Here is a 25537-nt window from a genome sequence, read left to right as displayed (position 1 = left end):
AAAGCCAGAGGGTGAGGGCTGGAGAGCCGGTAGGAGCCCTGAGTCGCGATGCTCAGGTACCGCCCCCCCTTTAACGCGCAAGCTTGGTTAGATGACGGCGCTCTACGTCCTCGGGTCCCGGCCCTCGAGCTGGTCTCAGTTGTCGCTGGTTTGCCGGGCGCGATACCGTGGGCAAAGCCAGAGGGTGAGGGCTGGAGAGACGGTAGGAGCTCTGAGTCGTGATGCTCAGGTACCCCCCCTTTAACGCGCAAGCTTCAGCCATCAAGGGAGAAGGGGTGCTACGGGCAGGCACCAAATAACAAGCATGATGGGTCTAATGCATAACCTAAAAATAAACGCAAGAGGGATACACGCCGCTGGGTCTGACCCGAGCGACTTGGGGATGATGCAGCCCGAGGGGCACCCCCAACGAAGTGAGCGAAGAACATGAAATAAAAGGGATACACGCCGCAGGGACGGACCCACGCGGCCTGGGGATGATGCGGCCCTGGGGGGCGCTCCCAGCTGGAAATGAAACTAGAAAGATGTCACCTGATAGTGTTGACGATGCTGTGGTGTTGAGGTAGCAGACGTAGCGGGCTGCGGGTGTCGATCTTCACGAGCCCCCAGGCCCAGGAGCCTCGAGAGGCTCCGGGGGCTATGGTGGCTCCTCGCGAACCATCTCCATCTCCGTCAGGACTGCAGAGTGCCTAGCCTCCTGGGCCTCCAGGATACTCCTCATGAGGCGCTGGCGTACCGCAGCCACATTCGGCAAGCCATAGGGCATGCGAACGTAGCTGTGGGGTGGCCCCCCGCAGCGCCCCACACGTGAGGGACAGAAGTGCTCCTGAGAGGCGACTTAGTTGATCCCTGGGATGTCGATGCAGACGCGCAGCCCGCCATCCTCTCCTGGTTGGGGAGCTGCGGCGGGTAAGCGGCGGCTGCCACTCATGATCCTTGACTCCTGTAACTCCTGAACGGCCTTGCTGGCGAACTCCTGAGGGTTCGGCCCTCCTTGCCTTGCTCCTTCTTGGGGGAAGCGTGCTTCGAAACACGTCTCCAAGTGGTGCCCAAGCGCCTTCCTCGTGACCTTGGCAAGGTCGGCGGCCCTCCAGGGGAGAGCCCCCGAGCCCTGCCTGAGAAGGGCGCCGTGCGCGCTTTCCTATGCAATAGAAGGAGGTTCCCCCTGGGCAGGCGCGGGCCCTGAGGGACCTGCCTCCTGATGGGTCAGGCCAGACGATGTCTTCTTCTTCTTGGGGATGGCCTCGGGAAGCCTCCTGCTTCCGCGGTCCGGATCTTCCAGTGATGCGGCCTGAAAGGCTCGCTCCAGGGAGCACACCACGTCTTTCTCCTCGCAAGGTACCATGATGACCCCGCCACTTCCGGTCATCTTGAGGATGTTGTAGCCATGGTGAGTCACGACCATGAACTTGGCCAGCGCTGGGTACCCGAGGATGGCGTTGTACGGCAGGCGGATGTGAGCGACGTCGAAGTCGATGAGCTCCATGAGGTAGTTGTCCTGTGTCCCGAAGGCGACAGGGAGGCGAAACTGTGCAATCGGGACCGTGGAGCCGTCGGTGACTCCGGAGAAAGGCTTGGTTGGCCGAAGCTGATCGTAGGGCACTTGAAGATTGTTGAATGTTTCCACGGACAGGACATTAAGCCCTGCCCCACCAACGATGAGAGTTCTGGTGACTAGCACATTGCTGATGATCGGGACCAGAGCATCGGGAGGACTCCGGCTGTGGCAGCGCACTTGAGCTGATCCACTAAGCTGAACGTGATGGCGCACGCCGACCACCTAAGAGGGCGCGTGGCTTCGAGCTTGGGGAGGACTGCGTTCACTTCGCGGGCGAACTACTTGAAAATGCACTGAGAGGTTGGGGCTTGAGCTCCGCCCAGGATGCAGGTGATCGCGCGTGGCTCCTGGAAGCCCCCATCCCCCTCATCCTGATGACGGTCTTCATTTCTCCTTGGCTGAGGCGGTAGCGGAGAGAGGCCTGCGTTGCCATGCGGGCGATCCTCGCGAGGCTGATCCCTCCAGTCTCCCTCGCGAGGCGGGTCTTGCCAGCGATCCTCGAGGTCGGTCGCGCCACCCTTGGCATGGGCCGTGGTCTTCCCAGCGTCCGGCGTTCCTTCCTCCTCCTCGACCGTAGCCCCGATCGCTACGGTCAGGGCGTCGGCCGATCCTTCCTTCTCGCACGGCCCGGAGCTCTTGACATTCGTTGGTGTTGTGGGTGTGGAGGTCGTGGTACACACAATATCGGCTGCCCTTGGAGGATTCGGGTAGATCTCTGCCCCGCTTGGTGTCCGGTTCCGCCGCTAGCACGGCAGCCCCCTTGGGCTTCACATCCTTGGCCTTGGGTTTCTTCTCTTCTGGGTCTGCGTCAGGCAGCTCGAGGAGGGAGAGGTGCCCTTCCTCAGCCCTGGCGCACTTGGTCGCCAAGTTGAACAGCTCCAGAGAGGTGCACAGATCTTCATGCATCGCCAGCTCCTCCTTCATCTTGACATCGCGCACGCCGTCAGAGAAGGCCGAGATGATGGCCTCCTCGGTCACCTTGGGAATCTTGAGGCGCGCGTTGTTGAAGCGCTGGATGTACTTCTGCAGGGTTTCCCCTGGCTGCTGCTTGATGCGGCACATGTCGCTCACAGCGGGTGGCCGTTCGCGGGTACCTTGGAAGTTGGCGATGAAGCGGCTGCGCATCTCTTCCTAGGAGGAGACCGTGCCATGGGCCAAGTTCAGGAGCCAGGTGCGGGCCCCGTCCTTGAGTGCCATGGGGAACCAATTCGCCATGACCTTCTCGTCTCCGTTGGCGGCTTCGATGCCCAGCTCGTAGAGTTGGAGGAACTTGGTGGGGTCTACCGTGCCCTCGTAGCGAGGAGGCAGGTCTGGCTTGAACTTGCCGGGCCACGCAACGTTGCGCAGCTCGGTGGTGAAGGCACGACAGCCCGCTGTGGCTACTGAAGGCCTTGGGTGAAGAGGAGCTTGGTCTTGTGGGTCCCCACGCGCTGCTGCTGGGAGCAGCGCGGGGTCTTGACACGCGGGAGCGGGAGCGTGGTCGCGACAAGCCAGAGCAGGGAGCACTCGGGCGGCTTCTTGGGGACGAGGGACTTCTTGGGAGCTCTGCTCTTGCCGCGCTGGCGCCTGACGGGGCGGATCCCGCCCAGGGGCCACGCGCCTTGGGGCAAGGGCGCCTTCTTGAGGAGGAGGCGGCTGAGGCCCCCCGGGGCTTCATCGCCCGCGCAGGGCGTGGTGCGGCGCAGCGGGACGGACGGTGCAGGAGAGCCCCCTGCGGCGCGGACGAGCTCGGCGACGCGGTCGAGCCATTCTTCATAGACGTCGCCGACGGGACGGTAGCGCAGGAGCTCGTTCGCCGTGATGAGCGCAGCTCGAGCCTCCATGGGTGCGCGGAACGCACGAGACGAGGAACCCGCTGGGGTGAAAGAGGGGGTAGCAGTGCGGCCGTCTTGCCTCACGAAGGGATGCTGGGATGATGCTTGCTGCTCGTTCCCCGCCGGGCCGGTGGCGGCGTTGATGGCGGGCGACGGGGAACAATGAGGGGGCCGTCTGGGTGACATGGGAGGCGAGAGCGGCTCGGCGCTCGGCGCGGGCCCGACGAGCATCAGACATGGACGCGATGGTCGGAGGAGAACAGGGCGGTGGAAGACGAATTCCGGTACACCCCTACCTGGCGCGCCAAATGTCGGATTTCGTGTTCCGGCAGACCCTTGAGGTTCGAACACTGGGGTCCACTCAGAGATCTCGCCCACCACCTACCTGCATTCTACCGCCATTCTAGGATCTAAGCTATCAAAAGAACAACACAAGGGACACGGCGTTTATACTGGTTTAGGCCACCATTGCGGTGTAAAACCCTACTCAAGTGTGTCGTGTGGTGGATTGCCTCTTGGGCTGATGATGAAGAATACAAGGAAGAACTGCCTCGCGAGGGTCTGTTCTTGTGGTGGTGTTGTCCCTTTGGAGGGGTTGATTCGAGATGCCTATCCTATCTCCAGATTCCTATCCAGATGCCTATCCAGATTTCTATCCAGCTTCCTATCCAGCTGCCTATCCAGCTGCCTATCCAGCTTCCTATCCAGCTTCCTATCCAGCTTCCTCTACCCTGTGGGTGGCTAGTCCTATTTATAGGCAAAGGCCCTGGGCCTCTTCCCAAATATTGAGCGGGAAGGGCGCCAACAATTGGCCATTTTGAAGGGGAACATCTAGTACACTTATCCTGACTAAAGTTGGTCCTCGCCTGTCAAAGGCTCTGGTGGTGACGCCGGCTTGGGCTCCACGATGACCTCCGTCCTGCCGTTGGACTGGTTTTGGTCTCGTTGCACCGAAATGGACGCCTTTGCTTGATACTCTCGCCTGCGCTTGCTCCCTTTGCACCAAAGAGGAAAGGAGGACACTGCGCGGGTTGGCACCCGCCTGGCGCCCTTGGTCGTCATGGCTTGCGTCATGGGCACCTCGCGAGGTACCCCGCCTTGATCTCTCCGCCTCCTCGTGAGCCAGCCTGATGAGGCCGCGCCTGAGGAAGCTCCTTGTCGCCCGCCCCGTGAGGCTTGGCCCCTCCCGAGGGTCTTGAGCTCGTGTTGATGAAGATGGGCCATGCTGGGCCCTCCTTCGAGCCACGCCGCAGGCCGCTGGCAGGCAAGTATGGGGACCCCCGTTCCCAGAACGCCGACAACCACCTCAACACAGGCTCAACTAGCCGGGGGTCGTACAGTGCTTAGCCCGGGAACCCTGGGGTAGGGGTTAAGGAAGGGTCTGGAAGGTGTGCCGAAGAAAAAGGAGAGGAAGAGATCAGGGAAGATAACTGCCTCCAAACAAGCGAGAGCACATAATAGCCAGACGATGGATTCTAAAGAACGTGTACCCGTGAAAGGTGCGGCCATGTTCCGTCTCACGGGCGAGCCGATGCTACCGCCGAAACCGCTGGAGGCAATATCAGGGGATCTCAGGAGACTGCACGACCATGTGATGTCGACTGAGAAAAGCCTACTAGCCTCAAAGGATCCAGGATATCCGACATACGCGGCTCGTGTGCCCGAGGGGAAGTGCTACGTCGACACACGGCCCGCGAAGGTGTTCTTCCTACGGTTTGACCATATCATTGAGATGTTTTTGACAAGGCAGCTCGATTTTACAATCGTCCGCCTTTTTGTGCTACATATGAGCTCCGTCATGAAGAGTGAAGAAGTCTCGCAAATCTGTGTGGCGGATCCGTACTACATGCACGAGTCTTTCTTGAGTCTCGGCGACTTTGAGCGTGAAACTGCTAGGGACTACCTCCAAAACTTCATTGTATAGAATAAGGACCACGAAATTGTCCTTGTGCCTTATCATCCAAAGTAAGTCAGTTCCGGACAACCCTTTTGTACATTTCAATCATTCCTTCTCGCTCATATGGAGAATAATTTGAGGTGTCTTTTCCCCGCAGCAACGGGCGCGTCGTCCTTATCGTTCTTTACCCGCAAGTCTCCCACGCTGTTTATTATGACCCTTCCAGAGACTACGAGAAAAAGGACTACACCCACATAATGAATATTCTATATGATGCTCTCCAAGGCTTCAACATTAGAGGTGGCCACATGCAGATCAGGAAACAAAGGAATAAGAAGATGGGTTTCACACATAAAACTAACTTCTCATGCATCCATGTCCCAAAACCAAGCAAGAAGGATGGATTCTACATCGTCCATCTGATGATTCAGTCCAACACGGATCACCAAAAGCTTCGCATGACAAGCAAAAATGATGATCATATCCACAAGTGGCTAGAATCTCATGGAGAAGCAGATTATAAACTTAGAGATGACTTCTTTCGTATCCAAAGGGACATTATGATGATCATCATGAAAGAAGTCGTCGATGAGAAGGGGATGTTCCAGCATGACCCTATATCGCGAGCTGACTTCCGAACTCGCATAGGCATGCAACGTCTAGACCTCACGCCGTTCAAGAAGCTAGGGTCCATCCTCGACGATATGGAAGGATGGAACTTCTAGTGATTTATGATGCCGATGATGATGATATGTGTCGGTTCAACTTGTATACTTTTTGTAGCGATGAAACTTTGTGATGTCCACGGTCCCTAACGAACTTGCTAACGCTACTTTGTTAGTTTGCGTATGATGACCTGCGTACCTCTAGTTAATTAGTTTGCGTATTGTATGTTGCATCTAGTTGCTAACCCTGTCTTTTTCGTGTTGCTCTTCTATATTTTGTTGCATATGATTGTACATCCTCTTCATGAAGATGCATCTCTAACAGGTACCTAGTTTCTTGATGGCGAGATGGCAGTGCTATGTCGTGTACAAAGGGAAGGTTCCGGGGGTGTACAACGAGTGGCATGAGTGTCAGGCGCAAGTGAATGGGTTCTCGGGCGCCAGCCATAAAGGCTTCAAAAGCAGACAAGAAGGAGAAGCTAGTTACTTGGGGTTCACGCTAGCGCGAGAGAGGACTCGTAACCGCCACCTCATGTACTGCATAGTTCCGCTCTCACTCATAGTGATAGCTCTTCTCGTGTATACCTTTGTTTAGATGGATGACGTTGTAGTTGCAAGTATTCGAGACTTGCATGTATCGCTATTTTCGAGATGATGACAAGATACCACTTTGTGTTGGATGATGATTATGTTGAGACTATTTGTATGTATATGCTACGATTACATTTGTGGTCTCGCATGCATTTGTATGTGTATCATGATGACATTTGTATGTGCTAAAGATTCTTCTAGAAAGCCTGTACAAATACAAAACAAATATGCAGAAAAAAAACAAAAAACTACTAAAATTAGCAGTAACGAGTGGAGAAAAGTTAGCAGCAGCGTGATAGTAGCAGTAGTGTGCACAGGAGAAGCACACTATAGCTATTAGCAGTAGCGAGCTCCCCGTAGGAACGCTGCTGCTAAACTTGTATATCAGTAGCGCGGGCGTGCACGCGCTGCTGCTACGAGTTAGCTATAGCGCCTTATTAGTAGCACCTCCCGCGCTACTGATATACCTAGAATGCGCGCTGCTGCTAGGCTTTTCCCTAGTAGTGTATAATCACTTATTCCCCAAGCGCCACGATTGATGGCACAGTTGGGTTACCCATGCCCATATTGATGAGAATCCCGCGATGAGGGGCACGATCTCTGCTTCGACAAGACGTGCCGATAAACCGCCTCGTGATATGTGCGGTGGCAGGTTGTGAAAAACAGTTCGAATAGGCCGGGCCGTGGCTTGATGTCACACTATAAAAAGTTGTTAGCGGATTAGTTTGTGGAATATTGTGCTCTCTACGGTGGTATGTGGAATTTGTTTTGCAGAGCTGGACACGATTCTTGTGTTCGAAATCTTCTATGGAGAATTCGAAGAAGGAACCCGCCTTGCAATGTCGAAGACAATCTGCGCGCCGGACTCATCGTCATTGAAGCCTGGTTCAGGGGCTACTGGGGGAGTCCTGGATTAAGGGGTCCTCGGACTGCCGGACTATATACTTTGGCCGCACTGTTGGACTATGAAGATACAAGATTGAAGACTTCGTCCCGTGTCCGGATGGGACTCTCCTTTGCGTGGAAGGCAAGCTTAGCAATTCGGATATGTAAATCTTCTTCTCTGTAACCGAATCTGTGTAACCCTAGCCCCCTCCGGTGTCTATGTAAACCGGAGGGTTTAGTCCATAGGGCAACAACAATCATAATCATGGGATAGCTTCTAGGGTTTAGCCTCTACAATCTCGTGGTAGATCAACTCTTGTAATACTCATATCATCAAGATCAATCAAGCAGCAAGTAGGGTATGACCTCCATCGAGAGGGCCTGAACCTGGGTAAAACATGGTGTCCCCTGCCTCCTGTTACCATTAGCCTTAGACGCACAGTTCGGGATCCCCTACCCGAGATCCGCCGGTTTTGACACTAACACATGCCATGCCAACGTTGATCTCTCCGTATGTGGGAGCTCAACCCGGAAGGACCGCGAACCATTCAACACTTCTTCGGCGTGACCCTCGAAGGGATGTATCAATTATTCTTCGGATCATGAAGAAACTGTCCGGAGACCACCGAGGATGCGGGTCTAAACTGCAACCGTCCAGATACCCAAGTAAGTAACTCCGCGACCGAACATGCTGTCATTATATTTTTCACAACATTATTCTCAAAAATTACCCTCGGCCAGGACTGGATAAGAAAGGCGGAGAGGATCAGGTGTTCGGCCCCTCTTCCCAAAGGCTCGCTGGATCCTGTACTAAGCAGGATGCTGGCTCGCACACCGTATCAAGTGCCATCAGGAAAAGATGAGGGGAGGAATAGAGAAGCCAAGAGCGGGCTTCATACGTTACACATCCGACCCAGGGGAATTAGTGCCTCGGCATCGAAGGATGATCGGGGAGGTGGATCTAGAATCCCCTCTCCCCACGGGAAGAAAAGTACCGCCCCTGAGGACTTGGAAACGGAGGTTTTCAAACGAGGGAAGAAACCTTCACCAGGGGCCCTGCCCCGGAGGGCATCCTTAGCACACAACGCCCACAAGGGGGCCAGCCATCAACCGAGCTGTAAGCGAACAAAGGTACATTAGTAAATATGCCCTGCCCTTTTCCTGAGAATAACAACCGAGACGTATGTTTTGCAGTCCGGCTCATAGCCCTTCTCAACAATGTTCGTCCTCGGGGGATCTTCTTCCAGAGATGATGGAGAGCAAAACGCCCCCTCCTGCTTTCCCGCCTCATGAGACGGACGATCCTGAGGTGTCGTCGCGGAGGATTTCTCCTCATCCGCAAAGGCCAGAAGGTAACTCTTCGGCCGCCTGAAGTCCGGAGTTCTCGGCTCCTAAGGAGACCAACAGAAAAAGCCCGGGACTATCCGGTGTACAACCGGACACATTGATAGGTCTTCTGGAGCAAGCGGCTATCTCAGAGGCACATTGTACCTTAATGGGCACGGTGGTTGAGAGGATTTCATCCGCAAAAAGCAGGTTGAATGATGCTTTTACGAGCCTGCTAAGAGGTTTTGAGGTACGCAAAGTAATATATATATATATTTAACTGTACCGCACACGCAAGGTGTGCTTTGTATAGATAGTAGCCCCAGAGACTCTCGTTGCCGTCCAGCTGCGGCGAGCAGATGATCATAGTCTCAGGTAATGATAGCGCTGCTTTCGTGCACAGGCGGCTGTAGATCCGGTGGCTAACCGAACTGCTGAATTTGTCGAATTGAGGCGGCAACTTGACATGGCGGATGCGGACATCACGCTTGTTAACAAGCGGCTTGACGAGGCACGGGGTATGTATATTCATGTGGTCAGCAAATAGTAAGAAGAGCATGATGCTAGTATTTATAGTATCCTTTGACTACAGATGGAGCTGCCGCCGTGGAGACCCTCAGGGCAGAACTTGCGAGAGCCAAGGAGCAAGACAGGAGAAGTGATGCGGCCGCCCTGAAGGCAGCCGAAGAATTAAAAGCCGAATAGGCTGCGCATCGCCAAAGTGAGGATAAACTAGCCAACTTGGCTATTGAGCTACAAAATGCCGCCAGCCGATATGAGATTCTCGAAAGGGAAAACCAAATGAAAACCGCTGACCTAGAGAAGGCCTTGCAAGCAGCAAAGGAAACTTGCTCTGGAATCAGAGTGGCGCGGGAGGAGCTTCGGCAAGCCGGTGATATCGCGGCTGGGAAGCCCTTTTTATTGCGAACGAAGTTCGGCAATCCGAAATATGCCCCTCTTGATCAATTGTGGAGCTCTGCAGACGCATACTTGGATTTAGCAATGAGTGCTGCTGATGCGATGGAGTATTTCAAGGATCGAAAAGATCATGAGGTGGAAAGATTGTTCTGGTCACAGTTCAGTGCTCCAAAGCGTCCGCTGCTATAGAATGAGCAAATGGCCGAGTGGGACGAGCTCCATAGGTTGTCCGGGCTGGCCATGAAGGCTGTCGTGGATCATCTGTGGCCGAAGGAACCGAGCCGGGTAGTTATTTTGGTTTGGTGCAACAATTTCTTCGTGATGTGCCGCATATCAACGCTGTCAAGAGGTCGGCATGCATAGAGGGTGCGCGGATGGCTCTTGCCCGTGGTAAGACATATCAGGCGAAGATGGAGGCCACCAATGTTTCAACCTGGGGTCCGTCCTGGGGTCAGGACTCGCCCGAGCACTATTTTGAAGAAGTCCTAGAAGGTGCCCATTTAATAGAGTCTCAGTGCTCAAAGAGTACCATGTTCTAGTGACATGTATCTTGATTGTAAAAACAATGCTTTTTTGATAATAAAGGCTATATTTATACTTTTGCCCGTAAAGTATTGTAGTGCCTCCTGTGCGTCCGTTTATGTATGTATGTATATAACCTAAAAGTTTGCAGTTGTCGGCTTCAGCCCCCACGCATATAATGCGGGGGTGTTTGGTAAAGCGCATAATCACACTTGATCGAACGTCTTGGTCCGTTAAGGAGGTGATAGCGCGGCGAACAAGGCAATCAGACTATATATCTTTAACACTTTCACTTAGCCATAGGAGTTTGATGGTGGGGCTACTATATAGCCCCTGATATGTCTGCGCTCATCCGAATATGGTGCGTCTACATACGTGACCGGAAACCGGTCCTTCGTTAATGCAGAGGAATCGCGAAGATTCCGCTGGGTCATCGAGTGGTTGACCAGTCTCTCGCTTTATCATGATAGTTAGTTTTCGGCTTTCTCTACTGAGGTGCTCATCCAGATGAACCAGGGCACAATCGCAGTAGTTCTCCCGGTGCCACCTTAGCCGATTGAGCGGAACGTAAGGTAGCAAAACACGGGAGCCGGCAAACCCAACTATTGACCAAAGACATGATTCGGAGTTGATGCATATAAGGCCAAACTCGCGACGCCGAACACTCCCAAAGGTATTTGGACTTCACAACATATACTGGGGTGAGTACCACCCTCGATAATGATCCCTGAATTTCCTGGTACGTGCATAAATTTGGCGTGACGAAAGAGCGGATGTGGTAAGGGTATAAATCCCAAAAACACATTGGATGCTGCCCTTGTAAAGTCCATTTTAGATCGGCTAATAATAAGTTAGCTAATAATGCCGATAGCCCTATTGGTCGTTTTAAGTACCAGGAGGGTGTGAGCCAACAAGAGAGAATAAAAAGGTTTACACAGGGTCTTAATCTAAAAAGAAACCTTAGGACGGGGCCCTGCTGCATGTCTGTGCCTTTGTCTCTGTTGTGTCGTATCCTGGAAGGGTATAGCACAGTAGTCATCTGTAATAAAGAAAGAAAAACTCAGTTGAAAGAATCTTTTTGTGTAACCGTGCATAATGTCGGTTAAACTTAGTGAACCGTGAAAAATCAATTTCTTGAGTGTGAATAGGATCCAGCCGAACTATGGATTTTATTCGTGCGGGCAGCCCCTAGCACCACATATGGACGGGGTATAGCCGTTAGTCAAGCTCAGGTTTATCTGGGCCGCTACAAATAGTGGTGCGCCGAACACGTCTAGCCGTGTCCGTGGTATCAACGACCGATTAGTTACTTGGGTTGGAGAGGCCGGTTGGTGGTTCGACTGCTAGAGCCACCAGATATTCTTCCGCACGCAGGGAATGCTCTGTATTTCTGCTAATTGTGATGATGCCACGTGGACCGGGCATCTTAAGTTTAAGATAAGCATAATGCAGAACTGCATTGGAATGAGCGAAGCCGTTCCACCGAGTAGTGCATGGTAGCCCCTTCGGAATGGAGCGATGTCGAAGATTAGTTCTTCACTTCGGAAGTTGTCGGGAGAACCGAATACAACCTCTAGTGTTAGAGATCCTGTGCAGCGGGCCTCTATGCCTGGTATTACTCCTTTAAAGGTAGTATTGCTTTGGCTGATTCTTGACGGGTCTATCCCCATCTTACAGAAAGTTTCCTGATATATCAGATTAAGACTACTACCTCCGTCCATGAGGACTCGGGTGAGATGGTATCCGTCAATTATTGGGTCGAGTACCAAGGAAGCCGAACCTCCATGCCGGATACTAGTCAGATGATCCCTGCGATTTAAAGTGATCGGGCAGGCCAACCATGGATTGAATTTGGGGGCAACTGGTTCTACAGTGTATATGTCTCAGAGTGCGCGTTTGCGCTTCCTCTTTGGTATGTGAGTTGCGTAAATCATGTTTACTGTTTTAACCTCTGGTGGAAATTTTTTCTGTCCCCCAGTGTTCATCTGGCGAGGTTTGTCCTCGTCTTCACTTGGTGGCTCCCTCCCCTTGTGTTCGGCGTTTAGCTTGCCGGCCTGCTTGAAGACCTAGCATTCTCTGTTGGTGTGATTCGCAGGTTTCTCGGGGGTGCCATGAATCTGACATGATCTGTCTAGAGTTTTGTTTATGCCGGACAGTCCATCTCTGTTGCCTTTAAATGGCTTTTTCCGTTGACCGGGTCAAGAGAACCTGAATCCGACATTTACTGTCGTGTTGTCTGGGCGGTCTTCATTATTTTGACGCTTGTTTTTATTGCGTCGCGGCTTCCCATTGCAGTCCCTGACTTCGGATGTGCCTGGGTCGCTGGTGCCGCTGCGGGCCAACCAACTGTCCTCGCCCATGCAAAAACGAGTCATAAGGATTGTTAGGGCTGCCATTGTCCTCGGTTTTTCCTGGCTAAGGTGTCTGGCGAGCAATTCGTCCCGGACAATGTGTTTGAAAGCCGCTAAGGCTTCAGCATTCGGGCAATCAACGATTTGGTTCTTCTTGGTGAGAAATCTGTTCCAAAGCTTACGGGATGACTCTCTGGGTTCTTGGATTATGTGACTTAAATTGTCTGCGTCCGGAGGTTAGACATAGGACCCTTGAAAATTGGCCATGAAAGTGCCCTCAAGTTCCTCCCAACTTCCAATTGAGTTTTTGGGGAGGCTTTTCAACCAGTGCCGAGCTAGTCCTTTCAAATTGAGGGACAGGTATTTGATGGTGTGGAGATCGTCTCCGCGAGCCATGTGGATGTGAAGAATAAAATCCTCAATCCAGACTGCAGGGTCTGTCGTTCCGTCGTATGCCTCTATGTTTACGGGTTTAAATCCCTTTGGAAATTCATGATCCAGCGCCTCATCGGTGAAGCACAGGGTGTGCGTAGCACCCCTGTGTTTGGATGTGTTGTGGCATGCTTCCGACGGATGTAGTGTTTGGTGTTGATTCCGAGCCAGTGTTCGATCAGTATAGTCATTTTGGTGGCTGTGATCCTGCGTAGGAGCACGCTTCCTAGATCCATAGATGGACCTGGCCATACCGGCTCTTTTGTTCAGGTGCTCACGTAGATCGTGTGCTGACTTGTGTGCGCCGTCATTAGCCGCTCTGTCTCGGCCACGGGGTGGTCGGTCCGGCAGATCGGTCCTATTATTTTTTGGCGGGATGGGCTCTATAGCCTCGTCGTCGAATTTGGGCAGCAGCTTGCGCTCTGGATAGCTCTTTGTGTGGCGATCACCACTGTATTTTTCGTCGGTGTTGAGCACTTTGTTCCATGTGTGGTTGAGCGTATCCTGCGCGGCCTTAAGCCTTTTCTTCTGCTTCTTCAAGCTCCTCGCGGTGGCGATAAGCCTTTTGTGGAGGTTCTCTTGTTCCAAGTGCTTTTCCGGGATGATGAGTGCATCGTCGTCTGGACTGTTCTCCTCTCCGGGGACAAGTTTATAAGTTTTCTCTTCAGCATCGCTGTGATCGGACAGCAGCCCCAGACTATGTACACCATCCCCTGGCTCATCCTGCTCCATCGCTGGGTCCATGGGGTCGTCGTTACCTTTGGAGTCGTCCGGGGTATTATTCTTTCTTGTGCCGTTATCGCTGTTTTTGCTGTGGCGGGGTTTAGAGCGGCGCCGCTGACGTCGACGCTTTGGTTGGTTCTCCAGAGGATTATCCTCCGTTGCTCGCCGTTGTTTTCTTTGGGTGTGTCCACCATGTATATATCATATGATGAGGTGGCTGTCCAGCGCCCTGTGGGTGGTGGTTCCTGTTCTTCTCCCGCATCGTCATTCATACCGTTGATGTCTTCGGAGTCGAAATCAAGCATGTCGGTTGAGTCGTCAATAGTGGCTATTAAGTGGGTGGTGGGTGGGTAATGAATTTCCTTGTCGTACGCTTCCCACTCAAGCCGGACATAGTTCTGCCAAGAGTCTTCTGAAAGGGAGAGAGATTTTAATGAGTTTGGCACGTCACCTAAGGGCGAGTGCTGAAAGATATCCGCGGAGGTAAACTCCATGATCGGTGCCCAATCAGGTTCAATAGCAGATCTAAGTCATGCTCCTCGTGACTGTATGGCGCACCTGTCACGTGCTCGAATCCATCGAAGATCAAGTCTCCGTGGATGTCGGTAGTGTAGTTCAGGCTTCCAAACCCGACCTGATGGCCAGGGGCGTAGCTATCGATCTTCTCCAGATGACCAAGCGAGTTGGCCCGCAGTGCGAAGCCGCCAAATATGAAGATCTGTCTAGAGAGGAAAACCTCACCCTGGATCGCATCGTTGTGGATGATTGAAAGAGCCATCAAGCCTTATGGTGACGACACAGTGGAACTCTCAATGAAAGCACCAATGTTGGTGTCAAAACCGGCGGATCTTGGGTCGGGGGTCCTGAACTGTGCGTCCAAGGCTAATGGTAACAGGAGGCGGGGGACATAGTGTTTACCCAGGTTCAGGCCCTCTCTGTGGAGGCAATACCCTACTTCCTGCTTGATTGAGCTTGATGATATGAATATTACAAGAGTTGATCTACCATGAGATCGTAGAGGCTAAACCCTAGAAGCTAGCCTACGATTATGATTGTTATTGTCCTACGGACTAAACCCTCCGGTTTATATAGACACCGGAGGGGGCTAGGGTTACACAGAGTCGGTTACAGAGAGGGAAATATACATATCCGAAATGCCAGGCTTTCCTTCCACACAAAGGAGAGTCCCACCCGGACACGGGACGAAGTCTTCAATCTTGTATCTTCATAGTCCAACAATCCGGCATGAGCATATAGTCTGGTTGTCTGAGGACCCCCTAATCCAGGACTCCCTTATTCCCCTCCTTATTTTTTGTTATTAAACTATATAAAAGCACTCAACAGAAATAAATGACTCTCTAAAACTTCCGGGTTGTCTCCCTGGCAGCTCTTTCTTTAAAGCCATTAAGCTAGGCATATAGTGCTCAAGTAATGAATCCACCCGGATCCCAAGGTATATCAAAGCCAATTTTAATTAACAATGATTTGTGATTTAGTAGTGAGCACAAAGTAACATATATCATGCAACAACAAAGTCTAACTCTCTTCCTATGCATCGGCATGTCATAAAAGAACAATTCATGCACACATAATAAAGGCCAATGCATACTATAAACAGTTTCTTGCAATTTTATCGTGTGGGAAACATAGAGAGGTGGAGATATAGTTCCTCTCTCATAATAATTACAAGTAGGAGCAGAAAGCACATGCATATTACATTCATCAAAATTATCATGTGCAACGGTAAAAGGAAACCCATCAATATAATCCTTAATAAGCACAAACGTCTTGGATATAGTGTAGTTGGGAGAATTCAAAAAGATAATAGGACTATCATGCATGGGTGCAATAGCAACAATTTCATGTTTAACATATGGAACTATAGCAAGTTCATATCCATAAGCATAATTCATATTGGCATCTTGGCCACAAGCATAGCAAGCATCATCAAAAAGGGGTATTTCAAGAAAATCAACGGGATCATAACAATCATCATAGCAATCATCCATCGGTAAGCATGAAGGGGAATTAAACAATGTACGAGTTGAAGAGTTACTATCATTGGAAGGTGGTAACGGGTAGCTAATCTGCTCTTCCTCCTTTTGTTCTTCGCTCTCCTCATCATATTTTTCATCTAATGAGCTCACAGTTTCATCAATTTCTTCTTCCATAGACTCTTGCAAAGTATTAGTCTCTTCTTGGACATTGGAGGAGTCCTCAATATATGGTTTAACATAGGCATTAGAAACATAATTATCATAACAATATTTAAGTATGGCAAAATTTTCAGATTTGTAAAGAGTAGCATCATACTTTTCAATCAAAGAAGCAATTTCATAAGGACCCTTAAAAGCAAAAAAATCTTCAATTTGTTGAACATCATAGTAATTATAAACACCCTTAGCATATAAAGATACGATTCCATCATCACTAAACTCACATTGGTAGGGAAGTAATATCATATATTTCACATAAATTCCAAGCATAGCATTGCAAATGATGAATTTGATCTAGTAAAAGTTTCCTTTTTTCAGATATACGGTGTCGCACATAACAAGGATGCTCATCTAAAGATTTGCCCTCAACTAAGCTAGTTGGGGTTTTAGCACGAGCACAAAGGGATCGAAGATGATCCAAGTAAAAAGCTTTAGGAGTGTGATAGATTTTGAGTGGTTCTTAAACCATAGGTGTAGTAGGTACAACTAATTTTTTTGGTATTTTGCATTTCCTACCCATAACTAAAGATAGGAAACAACTAAGAACAGCAAATAAAAATTACTTAGTGATAAAGCAAACAAGCACACACGAGAATATTCACCCCACGCTATGACTCCCCGGCAACGGCGCCATAAAAAGGTCTTGATAACCCACAACTATAGGGGATCAATTGTAGCCTCTTTTGATAAGTAAGAGTGTCGAACCCAACGAGGAGCTAAAGGTAGAACAAATATTCCCTCAAGTTCTATCGACCACCGATACAACTCTACGCACGCTTGACGTTCGCTTTACCTAGAACAAGTATGAAACTAGAAGTACTTTGCAGGTATGATAGGATAGGTTTGTAAGATAGTAAAGAGCATGTAAGTAAAAAGTAGGGGCTGTTATCGGTGTCAAAACCGGCAGATCTCGGGTAGGGGGTCATGATATGTGCATCTAAGGCTAATGGTAACAGGAGGCAAGGGACACGGTCTTTACCCAGGTTCGGGCCCTCTTGATGGAGCTAAAACCCTACTTCCTGCTTGATTGATATTGATGATATGAGTGTTACAAGAGTTGATCTACCACGAGATCATAGAGGCTAAACCCTAGAAGCTAGCCTATGATGATTATGATTCCATCTCTAAGGACTAAACCCTCCGGTTTATATAGACACGGGAGAGGGCTAGGGTTTACATGGAGTCGGTTACAAAGAAGGAAATATAATATCCGGATCACCAAGCTTGTGTTCCACGCAAAGGGATTACCAAGTCTTGTATCTTCATGGTCCAACAGTCCGGCCAAAGTATATAATCCAGTTGTCCGGATACCCCCAAATCCAGGACTCCCTCAGTAGCCCCTGAACCAGGTTTTAATGACGATGAGTCCGACGTGTAGATTGTCTTCGGCATTGCAAGGCGGGTTCCATCTCCAAATACTCCATAGTAATTATCGAACACTTAGATCGTCTCCAAATCCGCAAGATGATCTTCACATACCATCATAGAGAGAATGATATTTCACAAATGTAATCTGCTAAAAACTTTAGACAAAGTGACATGACACCATGGTCGGGTCATTATTCGAACCGTTTTCCCACAACCAGCCATAGTGCATATTGCGAGGTGGTTTCCTCGGCATGTCTTCTCAAAGCAGAGATCATGTCCCCTTATCACAGGATTTCCATCAATACAGGTATGGGTAACACAACCGCGCAATCAATCGTGGCGCTTGGGAAATAAGTGATTCCCAACGGGAAAGTGGGGAGGCGCACCGTTCTCATCGCCTCTACAAAGGTATAAGGATTTCCCATTTTCACCCACGCCTTCTTCCTCCTCTGCTTATCCATTCCCACACCCTCGAGCTCCAGCGCCCTAGTTCACGCCTTCTCCGCAAAGCCAAACATGTCCGGAGCAGGAGGCAAGTGGGTGGCCTCCACCGTGAAGCAGGAGCATATTGCAAAGCTCCAGGCGGCCGAATACTTGGCCGCAGACATCGCACACTGGCTACCGGACGAAGGGCAGATCATTCCAACTCCAGAACCCCACGAGAGGGTCATGTTTCTCGCCCACTTTGTTCGTGGAGTGGGATTTCCACTCCATCCCTTCGTCCGCGGGCTCATGTTTTACTACGGGCTAGATTTCCATGATCTAGCCCCAAATTTCGTCCTCAACATCTCGGCGTTTATCTCCGTGTGCGAGGCCTTCCTCCGCATCAAACCTCACTTCGGCTTTTGTCTACGAATCTTCTGCGTGAAGCGAAAGATTGTGAGCGGCCAGCAAGCGGAGTGCGGAGGCGCCATGGTGGACAGGATGCCCAATGTTACCTGGCTCGACGGCTCCTTCGCGGAGACCGCGAAAGGGTGGCAATCGGGGTGGTTCTACATCACTGAGCCACACGACGCCAACTGGGCGGCGGCCCCTGAATTCCGATCTGGAATTCCCATGCGGCTCACCTCTTGGGAAAAGAAGGGCCTGGCCTGGGGTGAGCCTGCGGAGCTGACCGGACTTCAAAACTGCATCAAGAACATGATGGACAAGAAAATCAAACTTGTCAACATGGTCCAGGTCATGCTTGTCCGCTGGATTCTTCCGTGCCAAAGACGGGCATTTAATCTGTGGGAGTTCATCCCGGACGAACACCAGACACTTTGAAAGCTCTACGGCACGACACACAAGGACGCATGGAAGGCGCTACTCAAGGCCTCCGAAATACCTCCTCCCACATATGAGGACCGCGGACTTCACGCCACGCGGCTCCCCCGTCCGGTGAGTTTTATGACTACCACCGGATGTAGTTTTTCCCAGTGTACTCATGGGAGAATCTTAAGTCATTGTGTGTATTTGATCTGGAGTATGTGGAGACGGCGGAGTGGATTGATTGTCCGGCTCCACTGCCAAAGGGTCCAGCCGATGCTCTCCTGACGGAGATGCTAGTCCCGGCGCCCTGCAAGGCGCCAGAAAAGAAGGCCGAAAAGAAGGCCCCGGGGACCAGGAAGGGTCTCCGGCGTAAGGTCGTACCGGACGCCTCGTCCGAAGATGACTAGGCACACTCCTCCCCCGAAGGGGAGGAGGAACAGGAAAGGGCCTCCCCACCTGAGGAGGCCCAAGGGCCTAAGAGGGCGACCCAGGGGACCAAGAAGGGGCACAAGGCCGTTATACCCTCGTCGTACGAAGACGACAAGGCATATTCCTCCCGCGGAGGCGGGGGGAAACACGGGGAAACTCCGCCTCCCCGCGCTGGGGAGGAGAAGAAGAGAAAAGCCGCCCCGGAGGGGGAGGGTAGGACGCCAAAGAAGGGAAAGGCGTCCCTTCCGGATTACTCTGCCACGGCCGCCTATAGCGAGGAGGAGTGGCTGCCCAGGGGGAAGCCCCTAGTAAGATCGTAAGTATCCGCACTCTGTTGTACTTTAGTGCGACTTTGCTTCATAGTCTGTTATAACGCCGAACACGTATATGCAGTCCGGCCAGGGTCCATCCCGAGGTATCCTCTTCGGATGGGTCCTTGAGTGATTCGGCGATGAACTCACTCCCGACGGCCACTACCCCTCGGCCCGCGGATGACACACAGGTGTTGTCCCAAAGGCTCCCAGAGCAGGGGGAGGTGACTCTGGAGATGCCCCAAGGAAAAATTCTAGATGCCGGGCACACGAGGTAGAAGATCCCCGCGGATTGTGCCGACGAGAGCCGCAGCAAGCCGGGCTCTCAGCCGGATACTGTACTGGATGTAACGCCCCGGATTCGATGCGCCAGGTGTCTGCCAGTTATTTGCCGTTGTTGACATGTCATGTGCTTGCGTGTTGCATTTTATCATGTCATCATGTGCATCTCATTTTGCATACGTGTTCGTTTTATGCATCCGAGCATTTTCCCCGTTGTCCGTTTTGCAATCCGGCACTCCTATGTCCTCCGGCGTTCCCCTTTTGTCTCTTGTTGTGAGCGGGTGTTAAACTACCTCGGAATGGCCCGAGGTTTGCCAAGTGGCCTTGGTACACCACCGGTACACCGCCTGTCAAGTTTCATTCCATTTGGAGGTCGTTTGATACTCGAACGGGTAACCGCGCAGCCCGAAACCCCTTTTCCTATTGCAGCCCAACACCCCTCCAAAGTGGCCCAAAACCCATCTGTCGGGGATATACCCCGCGGTATGACCCGGCCGGAGTCGTAAACCGGCAGGGACTTGGTAAACCGGCGGATGGTAAACCGGCAGACTGTTAAGACAGATGGCTGAGTCAGACGGTAAATCGGCGGGTGTTAAACCGGCAGATGGCTAAGACAGACGGTAAACCAGGAAGAGTTAAACCGGCAGAGTTAAGACAGATGGTAGCACCGACAGGTGTTGTTAAACCGGCAGACAATGTTAAACCGACAGACAATGTTAAACCGGTAGACAATGTTAAACCGGCAGACAATGTTAAACCGGCACAATGTTAAACCGACAAACGTTGAGAAGCCCCGGAAAGGAAGTCAAAATAGTTTAAGTTAAAGTCCGAGTTGGACTCCACATGTAACCTGCCCCTTCAACATATATAAGGAGGGGCAGGGCACCCCAAAGAGGGACAAGCTAGAAACAATATCTAGGGCTAGACACAAATAGGAGAGCCGGCTTACGACGACTCCCTCATGATGATAATGAGATCTAGCCTCAAACAGCATGTAGGGTTTTTACCGGATGATGTTTCCCGGGGCCCGAAGCTGTCTAAACCCTTGTCTTGTGTTGCGTCTCTCGATTCCGCTCAACCCCTCTCAAGCTACCACATAGATGCGTTGGCCTCGCGACTAAGTCCTCACACTAGGACATCTGACATGTTAATTCCACGATAGTTGGCGCCCACCGTGGGGCTTGCACACGATGGTGTTGAGTTCTTGGAGGGATCTTCTTCAAGGGATCAAGAAGCTAACGACTGACCGGATGAAGAAGAACCTACAAAAAAATATCTATATCAACTTCAAAAGTTCATCAGTCCAGGTCGGAAAGAGTTTCAACGACGGCGAGCACGGCAACAAGGGTAGATTTATTCTACGCTACCACTGGTAGATCCGTTTGCTCAAAAGTATGATTGGACGTGCAGAATTCCAACCAAGCTCCTGGCTCCGGAGGAAAACGCCCCGGTGAACCGCCCCGGTTTGGTTCTATCTTGCTGAGTCGCCGTTTTCTATCGTCTGAATCACCTCCGAACCACAGCCTCCCCTTGCCAACACATCTCTGTTGTTGACTCGGAGAAAAACGCAGACATGTCTGCGTCGCACAACCGCCTCACTACACGAGCTCACGGCGCGCAGAGCCGCCGCGTTGTTCCGAGTCACCTATCGCGGCCTCGGACTCGCCGTGCCCACGTGCTGACTCTGAATCACCGTCTGGTCCGTTGCTCCTCCACGCGACCAGCTTCCAGCAGCGGTACGAGATGCCCGACGCATCAAGTCAGAATCAGTACTATGTACTAGTAGCCGGTTTAGTACTCATGTGAAGGTATTAGAAAATTTTGATATGCCAATCAATCCACGACTTGAAGGAGGCTCCAGGGGCCATCAATCAAAGCTGTTGTTACTATTTACTTCAGGAGAAGATCAAACACAGACCGACTACTCCCGTCAGGATCAATTTAGTAATACTACTATTTGTCAGGAAGCTACGCTGCTATTCGGATCTACACACACGCAGTAAAACGCATAATTGGGAATCAGCCACGACTCGGACAGATTGGTCAAAACAGTCACGATTTGGAGAAGGACCCAGGACTGTTAACCCGCCGTCCGCGCCATCGCTGAGCCGCCAGTTGCTTGACCCGCTTCGGCCATTCTTATCACTGTGAGTTGCCGCAGCCGCTATGCCAGTCCGGCGGTTTGGTTGCTCCTCCGGCCGCGTCTACCTCAAGCCACCGGCTGCCAAACCGCCGCCGGTCCATATTGTCACCTCTGCAATAAAGTCGCCGGCGCGCCTCCGCCTTCGCGGACCCGTCTTCAAGTTGTCAGCCGTTTCTGGAAGTAGAAACAACCATGACCCGGAAGTGGATACTGACCCGGCCTTGCGGTGCTGCTGACCTTGGCCGGTATTGCCTCTAAACCGCCGCTGTCGACCCCCCAATGAGCCGCTATTTTAGCCACGTCTACGCCATGGGCCGCCAGCACTAGGCCAGCCTATCTTCACCATTCTCTACCGCCGGAGTATCACCAAATCAGCGCCTTTGAGCCGCCAAGGTTGAACCGGCCATCGAGTTGCCACTGCGCCAAGACACTACCGAGAGCCGCCGGCCTCCGTTTCATCAATCCGCCTCGGCTGCAGCAGAGTGCTGTCTCACTACCGTGTTGCCAAGTCAGCGTCACCATGGTGCTTAACCCGCCGTCAGGATTTTTCCATGAGCTGCCAGCACATTTGTTGCCTTGCCTCAACTCCAACCTCAAGTCGCGTTATCTCTATATCACCAGCTTGCCTCGTCTCGGCGAGTCACCCGCAGCAGAGCCGTCGTAGTTCGAGTCACCTCCACCGGCTCATTCGGCGAGAACATAACCGCGGGTCTGGTTCCGAGTTGTGGACAGTCCTACTCCATTGAAAAGTCGCCTATGGTGTTCAAACTACTGTCGAGTCGCCTCCCCTACGATGGGTCAACACCGAGCCACAGTCCGGCCTCGTCTCGGGCTGTCCTCTGAACCGGCAGTTCTTGCCGGGACACGTCCGCTGGCGTCTCAAACCGCCTCCGCATACCTTGTACTACGCATCGGCCACAGTCCGGCCCAGTCTCCACCTTGACCCGCTGCTGCCGCCGCCTCGCCGGTCCTCGTCCTGGCACTCGTCTCCCCTCACCTCTTCCGTCGGGTCACCGCTTGATTCGAGCTGTTGTGGGCTGGCCCTGATCGCCTTCAAACCACCAACACGGCCGCGTTGAGCTGCCGATTCACCGCCGTCTCTGCTGCAGCTGCCGCTCGTGAACCGCCATGGGCATACTCAAGTTGCCCCGCGACCCAGTCCCAAATCACCACTCCTGAGCCGGCCTACTACCCCTGCCTTAGAGCCTCTCCGAGTTAAGGCGTCAAGATGCCGAGCTTTCTGTCCCCTCCACCAACGCACCAGCAGCACACACGCCTTTGCCCCGCGCCACCCACACCACCACACTCCCGCCCACCGCACCTCGCCATGATCTTCTAGCTCCACCGGCACGGTACCTGCTCGAACTTCTCCCAGCCAGCCATGAAACCGGCAGGCATGTCGGAGTACCACCACCCTCCATCGCCACACGCGGTCTAGCGCCGGCGCCTCGTCCTCGTCCTGGCCCCGCTGCTGCTCTTCCTCGCCGCCGCGCTCTCCTTCCCCTCTGCGCTCTGCCTGCCCGCTCTGCGCTTCCCGCCGCGCGCGCCCTCGACGGCGTCCCATCATCGTCGCTCCCCGGCGCTCGACGTCCGTGCGGTCGACGTGTTCCAGCACAGCCCGCTCGACGCCGACACCTACAAGTTCTCCCTCCTAGCGCGCGCAGTCGGCAAGGAGACGGCGATAGGGACGAGGCTAGCCGTCATGCGGGTGTTCCAGCCGGAGCCCATGGAGGAGACCCCCAACCGCGCCCGCGTGCTCACCGCCACCAACTCCCCCAATGGCATCCAGACTTTATGCAACACTAGCTAGGCTAGTATTAATGGGAGAAACAGTACAAATGTGCCTAGTTTCCTCATTCAACGGTAGCGCACTGTTCATCCAGGAAAAATATCAGGTGATGTCTTTTCTGTATATCTTATTAACACATGTTAATTTGTTTGAGAACAGTTATTCTGTCTTTCAATATATTTTATGCAGGACAAAGTCCACTACAAAGGTGGTGTCGTACCATGGACAGGAGGGTCGCACCGGTTTAAATGTCGTGGCGAACTCTTGCACCTGCACCGGCTACCGCTGCCGCGCCCGAATTGTCAGTCCGCACTGATTTACACATGTCGCGACCGACTCCCCCGTCCACATTGGCTTACAATGGCATTGCCGACTCTTCTGTTTGTGCCACCTCTGATAATGCGGTCATTTTTACCTTCCATCTCTTGCGACCTGGTCTACATCAACATACCGAGCCGCACCTGTCTGCGTGAACTATTTATTGAGTATGAACAAGTCACATCTTGGGTAGCCCGGTTTTTCTTCCAACAAATTGGAGGCAAATTATCATCAGCCGCTGTCTGCGCTGGATGGATCAATGGACATACGCACAAATCACCTTCACTACAGTTTGGTCCACTTCAAAACAACCAGTTGAAAGGAACCATTGGCCGAGTTGCTGACACGGCTCATACGAGATCATTTATAACCTGCCGCAGTCACCTCAACCTTCTGTGGATTTACATCACGTCATCAACACCAATGATATATACCTTCTGCTATGGTCAAGTACGGAGAATCTCAAGACAACTCCTTGAGTCATCCTAAGACTCGGGGGCTACGATGGTATATACTTTCTGTTATGATCAAGTCTTGCCAGTTTCAGCAAATTTAAAAACCCCAGGACGATGGAGGGAAAGATAACCTGGTCTTGGAGGCTACTGCTATATTGATGAAAATTTAAAGGCCGTCAGAGAATTTCCGGCTCAAAAAGTATATGACAAAATCCCGACTCAATGAAGAAGTTTCGGGTCATCAGAAAGGATTCTGATTCAAAAGCCGGCTCAAGGGAGGTCAGTCTCATTGAAGCTCTCCAAATATCCGGTTTACAATCCGGTTCAAAGGAAATGTATCTATCATGAAGCTTTCAAGCTCTCAAATACGGTTCAAAATCCCGGTTCAAGAAGAATTTATCTCTTGCAAAAAATTAAAAGTTGTCGAAGAGGACCTGTTGCCATGATGCACGGTTCAAACATGGGTATCCCGCCTTATTGGCTTATCATATTATTAATTACATGGGGGCTTCAGCTTACAAAGCGGAGTTCTGTCCATTAATCCGGCTATCACGCCACAACAAAGCTTGGGAGCTTCACACCCAAGGGGCCAAAGAGAGTCTCGATACTATGCACAACTCAAACATAGGCACCTAATGAGCACAGCTCATCATGTTACTTGGGGGCTCCTTGTGTCAAATACACAGGAGTTTGAACGGACCCTTGTAACTGGGTATCGACCCACGGCTTGGAAGCCTGGTATATTTACCTAAAACCCCAGGTTAACCTGCCTTCATCAAGTAAGACACTCCTATCCAGGTCATCCTAGCACGGCCCTCCGAACGTTTGACAGTTACTCTCATTGAGACCCTGCACTTGTCAAAGTTAAAACGGTGATTGGTTAGTTGGAGGTCCATCTTAAAAGGCTTTGTTAAATGGTTCAACTCAGCGGCTTGGCAGCCCACAAAAAGCCTCGAATTTGGGCCTGGCAGCCCTCAAAAAGCCTCGACTACACGGTTTTATTTGCCTTTGTCCAGATTTTTCTCTTTTGATAAATTTTATATTGAACCGGTGTGTATTGACCCGCCATGACTATCAGTCATCAAATTAACCCGGTGCTCATTAACCCGGCTTGACTTTCAACTACAAGTTGTCAGTACATAATCACTTATAATCCGGTGTTTATTGACCCGGCCTAGCTTTGGACTATAAGTCACCATCATATATTTGGATTGCGCCATTGGAATTATGCGCTTATAAATCATTGGGTATATTATTCAAATAGCCAACATGGCTGGATTTTTATTATGGTTA

Source organism: Triticum dicoccoides, chromosome 5B (assembly GCF_002162155.2).
Source record: "Triticum dicoccoides isolate Atlit2015 ecotype Zavitan chromosome 5B, WEW_v2.0, whole genome shotgun sequence".
NCBI lineage: Eukaryota > Viridiplantae > Streptophyta > Magnoliopsida > Poales > Poaceae > Triticum > Triticum dicoccoides.
This window is presented reverse-complemented; position numbering follows the sequence as displayed.